We start from the raw sequence: 6,782 nt of genomic DNA on the forward strand, positions 1-6,782 counted from the left end.
GAGCCTGTAACAAGGAAATTTGCAAAATTTGCATACCATGGACAATTTTTCACCTCAAACAGTTGCTCATCAGGAAACCAATCATTAATAGCATCATTCACACAATCGTCACTGATCAATTCTAATCTAGACAAGTGATCTGCTACCACATTTTCAACACCTTTTTTATCTTTGATTTCTAAATCAAATTCTTCTAACAGTAAAATCCACCTAAGTAGGCTTGGTTTTGCATCCTTTTTAGCAAGTAAATAATTCAATGCTGAGTGGTCTATGTAAACAATGACTTTAGACAAAACAAGGTATGAATGAAATTTATCAAGTGGAAACACTACTGCAAGTAACTCTTTTTCAGTGGTGGCATAATTTAATTGTGCTTCATCTAGAGTCTTACTTGCATAGTATATAGTGTGGAATACCTTGTTCCGTCTTTGGCCGAGGACAGCACCAACCGCAATATCACTGGCATCGCACATGACCTCGAAAGGCAGATCCCAATCCGGTGCCACCAAGACAGGAGCCGTAACCAAGCGTTCTTTTAAATCCTCGTATGCCTGCAAACAGTTAGAATTAAAATCAAAGGGCATATCTTTCATAAGTAGAGACGATAGAGGTTTGGCAACTTTAGAAAAATCTTTGATAAACCGCCGATAGAAACCGGCGTGGCCTAGATAACTTCTAACTCCCTTTATTGAAGATGGTGGTGGTAGGTTCTTGATGACTTCTACTTTCGCTTTGTCCACCTCAATCCCTTGTTCTGAAATCTTGTGCCCTAGGACAATTCCTTCTTGTACCATGAAGTGGCATTTTTATCAATTCAGCACCAAATTTGTCTCCTCGCATCGCATCAACACCACCTTCAAATTCTGCAAACAGTTATAAAAGAAGAGCCAAATATCGAGAAGTCATCAATAAATATCTCAAGAAAAGTTTCTATCATGTCATGAAATATAGCAGTCATGCATCGCTGAAACGTGGCAGGGGCATTACACAGACCAAAGGGCATCCGTCTAAAAGCAAAAGTGTCATAAAGACAAGTGAAAGTAGTTTTCTCTTGGTCCTCGGGCGCAATCATGATTTGGTTATACCCTGAATACCCGTCCAAAAAACAATAAAACTCATGACCCGATAACCTCTCAAGCATTTGATCAATGAAAGGCAGTGGAAAGTGATCTTTACGGGTGACATCATTTAATTTCTTATAATCAATGCACACACGCCATCCCGTAACAGTTCTAGTGGGTATTAATTCATTATTTTCATTTGTGATCACCGTAATCCCACCTTTTTTCGGCACACACTGAACAGGACTTACCCATGCACTATCAGATATAGGATAGATAATACCTGCATCAAGGAGTTTGATAGTTTCTGTCTTTACTACCTCTTGCATCTTTGGATTCAATCTTCTCTGAGGTTGCACGAGAGGTGAGTATTTTTCTTCCATCAATATCTTGTGCATGCAAATTGATGGATTGATCCCTTTAATATCCGCCACTTTCCACGCAAATGCACTCTTGTGCGCTTTCAAGACTTTCAACAGTTTATCCTCCATCACATCTGTCAAAGTAGCAGAAATAATGACAGGTAAAGTGTTATTCTCACCTAGGTACACGTACTTTAGGTGCGGAGGCAATGGTTTGAGCTCAAGCGTCGGTGGGTCCTCGATGCTTGGCTTGGGAGGGGTCAAATCTCTTCGATCCCCTAGATCTTCCAGTCGCATCTTCATTTGTTTTCTCCATGGATGGTTGGCATTAAAGTATGCCACTATTTCAGCTTTTTCTTCGTCCAATTCCTTTTCTCCCAATTCAGTAGTGATAGTGGCCTCCAAAGGGTCCCTCAGAGCATCCTGCACATAGTTAGACACAAGCGGATCAAAAACATCAATTCTAAAACAACTATCTGAATGCAGAGTGTGTTTAAGTGCATTAAAGACATCAAAAGTAATTTCTTCCTCTCCCACTCTCAATCTCAACTTCCCTTCTTGAACATCAATCAGAGCCTTGCCAGTTGCAAGGAATGGTCTCCCCAAAATAAGGGGCATCTCCATGTCTTCCTCCATGTCAAGCACCACGAAGTCCGCAGGAAAAATAAATTTGTCCACTTTAACTAACACATCCTCAATCACCCCTCGTGGATATTTGACAGATCTGGCAGCCAGTTGTAAAGACATCCTCGTTGGCTTAGGTTCATCCAATCCCAGTTTCCTAAACACAGACAACGCATAAGATTAATACTTGCACCAATATCACACAAGGCTTTATGAAAAACAACATCACCAATCATGCAAGGAATAGAAAAACTCCCTGGATCTTTAAGTTTCAGTGGGATTTTGTTTTGCACCAAAGCAGAGCAATTTTCAGTAAGATTCACCGTCATGTGATCCTCCAACTTTCTTTTGTTTGCTAAGATGTGCTTCAAAAATTTAGCATAGCTAGGCATTTGCATTAAAGCATCGGCGAAGGGAATATTGATATGCAATTTCTTAAATACCTCAAGAAACTAACCGAATTGTGCATCTAGTTTTGCTTTTTTCAATGCTGCAGGGAAAGGTGGAGGAATAACAATTTTAGGTTGTGCAGTGGGTGCTGGTGCAGAGTTAGAAGAATTACCTTATGATGTCTCAGTCTGTTCATCCGGCACTTGATTTTTTTCTTTTTCTTTCGACTCTAAAATTTTCCCACTCTTCAACTCAATGGCCTTCACTTGCTCTTTTGGATTGGTCTTGGTGTTACTTGGCAAGGTGCCCGGCTCTCTACTTGCTATCATCTTTGCCAACTGTCCAATTTGATTCTCGAGCCCTTTTATCGATGCATCTTGGTTTTGAAGTCTAGTTTCAGTGGATGAAATAAACTTAGACATCATTTGTTCCAAGTTGGACTTTTCTTCCCTATGAGGATCAGATCTGTACATCGGTTGTTTTCCATATGGTTGTCCTCCCTGTGGTCGATTCTGACTGTTTTGGCCACCCCATGAGAAGTTGGGATGATGCCTCCATCCCGGATTGTATGTGTTCGAATAAGGGTCATTCCTTGGGCGGTTTTGGACTCCCACTTGATTTATTGGTGCCCTTTTTTGCACATAAAATGGATTGTCATCTTGACAGTCCTTCACATAGTGTTCTTCTCCACACTTTTCACAGAATATCTCTTGAAGACGCATCGTCGTGCCACCCACAATCAAGCTGTATAGTTTCCTGTTTAAAGCATCAAGTTGTACAGTAATAGCAGAAAAATTAGTTACCTGGTGAACTCATGCACTCTTCCGCTGGTTGTTTCTTTCTGATTGAGGGTGATAGCTGCTAGCAGCCATCTCCTCCAACAACTCATATCCTTCTTCCGCAGTTTTTCTCAACAAGTTTCCACAAGCAGCAGCATCTATCATAGTACGGTTAGGAGTAAACAAACCATAATAAAATGTTTGAACGACTAACCCAAGTGGTAATTCATGATGTGGGCATCGTCGTAGTAGATCCTTAAAGCATTCCCATGCCTCATATAAAGACTCCTGATCTAATTGAGCAAATGTTGTAATGTCTGCCCGCAGCTTCATGGTCTTTGATGGAGGAAAGTATTTAATGAGAAATGCTTTCGCCATGTCTTCCCATGCAGTGATCGAACCTACAGGAAAACAATTTAACAATGCTTTAGCTTTATCACGTAAAGAGAAAGGAAACAAACGCAACCTAACAGCATCATCAGAAACTCCATTGAATTTAAAAGTATTGCAAATTTCAATAAAATCTGCGATGTGCGTGTTTGGGTCATCTACTGCAGATCCTCCAAATTGGACTGTGTTCTGAATCATCTGAATTATAGCTGGTTTGATTTCGAACTGTTTTGCTCGCACCATAGGCCTCACAATGCTGGGGCGTGCTCCATCCAAAGAAGGTTGGGCATACTCCAGCATTGGTATGCGGCGTGGCATCTCAACACGTCTAGCATCATGGTGTTCCTCATCTTGATCATTCAACTGCCTCTCCATCAGTTCTTTGAGTCTCTGCTGTTGTCTTCTCCTGTGGAAAGTTCTTTCAATTTCAAGATCAAACACAAGCTCAACCTCCACGTCAAGTGACTTTGGCATGCACTTGACAAGATGTTTGGAATAAAATATGGAGTGTTAGCTCAAGAAAAATAAAATAACGCTAAAGAAAATAACTAAAAATAAAATTGTAGATTAACAGTCCCCGGCAACGGCGCCAAAAACTTGATCGAGCAAAACTTGCACTATGGAATCCTCAATAAAAATATGTTTTATATGCTCAAAATTAATCGCAAGTGCACGATGTCAAATAATAGTATAATGTACCGGAGTTCGAATATCGTTCCACTGAAGACTATATTTAACAATTATTCTTTTCCAGTTATTAGATCTTTAGCAACGAAAATTTGAATGAATGATGATTACTACTATGCTCAAATAAATATGCAAATAAAATGATTCAATAAGTAAAGAATGAAAATTAATATCTAAAATGTTGAGTAAAATTCAATGAGAAATGAATTTGTTGGGAATATCGGTTCACCTACCCCTCGTTAATTTATTAATTCGTTCGATAGTGATTATATGCTTCCGACAGGATTTCCTATTCAATTGAGCATGCTCTCTCGAGCTATGCCAAACTAATACAACTCAATGAAGTAATTAAATGTCTTTAAGTATTTATGTCGCTAAATTTAGCGACGGTGTAGACTAAACCGTCCCCAAATTGTACATCGGCGACGGTTTAAGTAAAACCGTCGCTACTTTTAGCGATGGTTAAAGAAAAAACTGTCGCTAAATAGTTTTCGAATGTCTAAAAACACGCTTATACAAATGTCGTTTACCATTTTTCTTGTAGTGAGAATCCAAAACTGTTGTCTTTAATAATTTTTTTCATTAGGTAAAATTTTTGTATTAAATTTCTTTTAATTTATAATATATATTAATAATTAAACCAAAAATAACAATCGAAAACAAAATATTTACCACGTTAAATTCGTGACTATGTTATGTTCAAAATCCATCATCCAAAATATGTCAACGATAAACATAAATTTTACAAATTTGAATTTAGTACTGCAATTGACCTTAATACATGTTCGTCATCAACGTGGCAATGTGGCAGTAGAGTCCCACAATATCAACATTTTCCAAACAAAAAATACGTATATACTGCAATCTTTTGTCATCATCGGCCTCGATCTCCTCAAACTCATCAACATTTATGCATCAAAACCTTCCCCTGTCTTTTCATCCCTGGCTTATAATCCACACATAGAAAGCCCATTAAAAACCCATTTTCGTACTTACAGAGTTGGATTCCAAATTGACGATTCCTTATCCAGCAACATTCATGGTTACTCGTACCTTGTGTTTACTATTTTCCGGTTCATCTTTTTTTACCTTATGTTTTAACCAAGAACCCTTATATTACATTAAATTCCCAAATTCAAATAAATTTATTATTATCTCAATTGTTCTCCAAGCTACAAGTAAATATAGATCATGTCATAGTAAGGTTATGATTTAATACGAGTAGTTTAGCCCGTCATTCAGGCTATTCTCTTGAAATATAAAAATAAAACAATAAATAAAAACAAAATAAATAAAAAAAACTTACAAAGTGGTATTCAAAACTTGAAGCTTTTATTTAATTCGTAAGAAGGGTTGTTTACAGAGAGGAAATAGAGGGGAGCAAACTTGATCGTATTCTTCTAAAAACACAATACAGCCTATAAATAGATGGAAGAGCCGGACATCAAACCCAGGATTCCAACTAAAAATATAAACAATACAATGCTTTATAAAAGAAAATAGTAACATGGTTACAAAAGTCAAAAAGTCTATAGTGATATTCCACCAACTTTATTAAAGATGAATATCCTAATCATCTTAATATTTTCTTTTAATGAATTTATATAATTTTCAAAAATATCACTAATATGGGAAGGAATATCTTCCTTTGGGTCTTAAGCATTTTGCATCTGTATTAGATGGATAAATTTGTTTTCACTTGATTCGGATACCATAGATTTATCTGATTTAGAGTCAGAATATGCAATGTTCTTATAAAGATCTTTCTTCAGTTTTTCAATGTAGACTTCAATCATCTTTTCTTTAGAATAAGTATCAGAATATTTCGGAGTAAGAAGCTTGAAAGGACTCATCGAATCCTGCTCCTTTTCTTGTTTTTTATTAAAATCTTTCTGATATAAAGAAATTTTTTCTTCCATATGTTGAAGAATTTCGGAGCCATAGAGCTTTCCTGTATCAGGGTCTTCTTTTAATAATTTGTCCCAAAATTTTGTGAACTAACCCTCCATAAGCAAACAAATTCTGGTTGTAACCGCCATATCCATGGAATTCCGAATTCCATAAAGAACAGACATAAAATCTTACCATCGATTCAATGTTCTTAAAATGATTTTTTAATACTTGAGGAAATTTTTAACCAATTATTCATTGGTTTTATGAAAAATCCACTACAAGAAAAATGCTAAACGATAACGGATAAAATCCGTTGTCGTAGACACTCAACAACTGTTAAAAAAAGTTAAAAACAGAACAATGACCAAATTTTAATTTAGCGACGAATTATAAAACCGTCGCTACGTTTAAATTGGCGACGGTTTACAAAACCGTCGATTGTGATACCCTTGTCCCACATCTGAAAAATTAAAGATTTAAAATGAGTTTATAAAGGGCTACAATGGACTTCTATAGCAACTTGGGTCAATCATTTTCGTAAAGCGAGGACGAATACAAAGTAGTTGCTATAGGGGCCCATTGTACAGTCACGCAGG

At 37.0% G+C, this 6,782-nt stretch overlaps 1 non-coding gene across 1 annotated transcript; it reads left to right on the forward strand.

Annotated features, from left to right (window-relative positions):
- Window positions 1-3,439: 3,439 nt before the first annotated feature.
- LOC140837529 (small nucleolar RNA R71) lies at window positions 3,440-3,545 on the forward strand. Its single transcript, XR_012119360.1, has one exon. It is a non-coding gene; the product is annotated as a small nucleolar RNA R71 (small nucleolar RNA).
- Window positions 3,546-6,782: the final 3,237 nt, after the last annotated feature.

This window comes from Primulina eburnea, chromosome 7, assembly GCF_022965805.1.
Source record: "Primulina eburnea isolate SZY01 chromosome 7, ASM2296580v1, whole genome shotgun sequence".
In the NCBI taxonomy this organism is placed as follows: domain Eukaryota; kingdom Viridiplantae; phylum Streptophyta; class Magnoliopsida; order Lamiales; family Gesneriaceae; genus Primulina; species Primulina eburnea.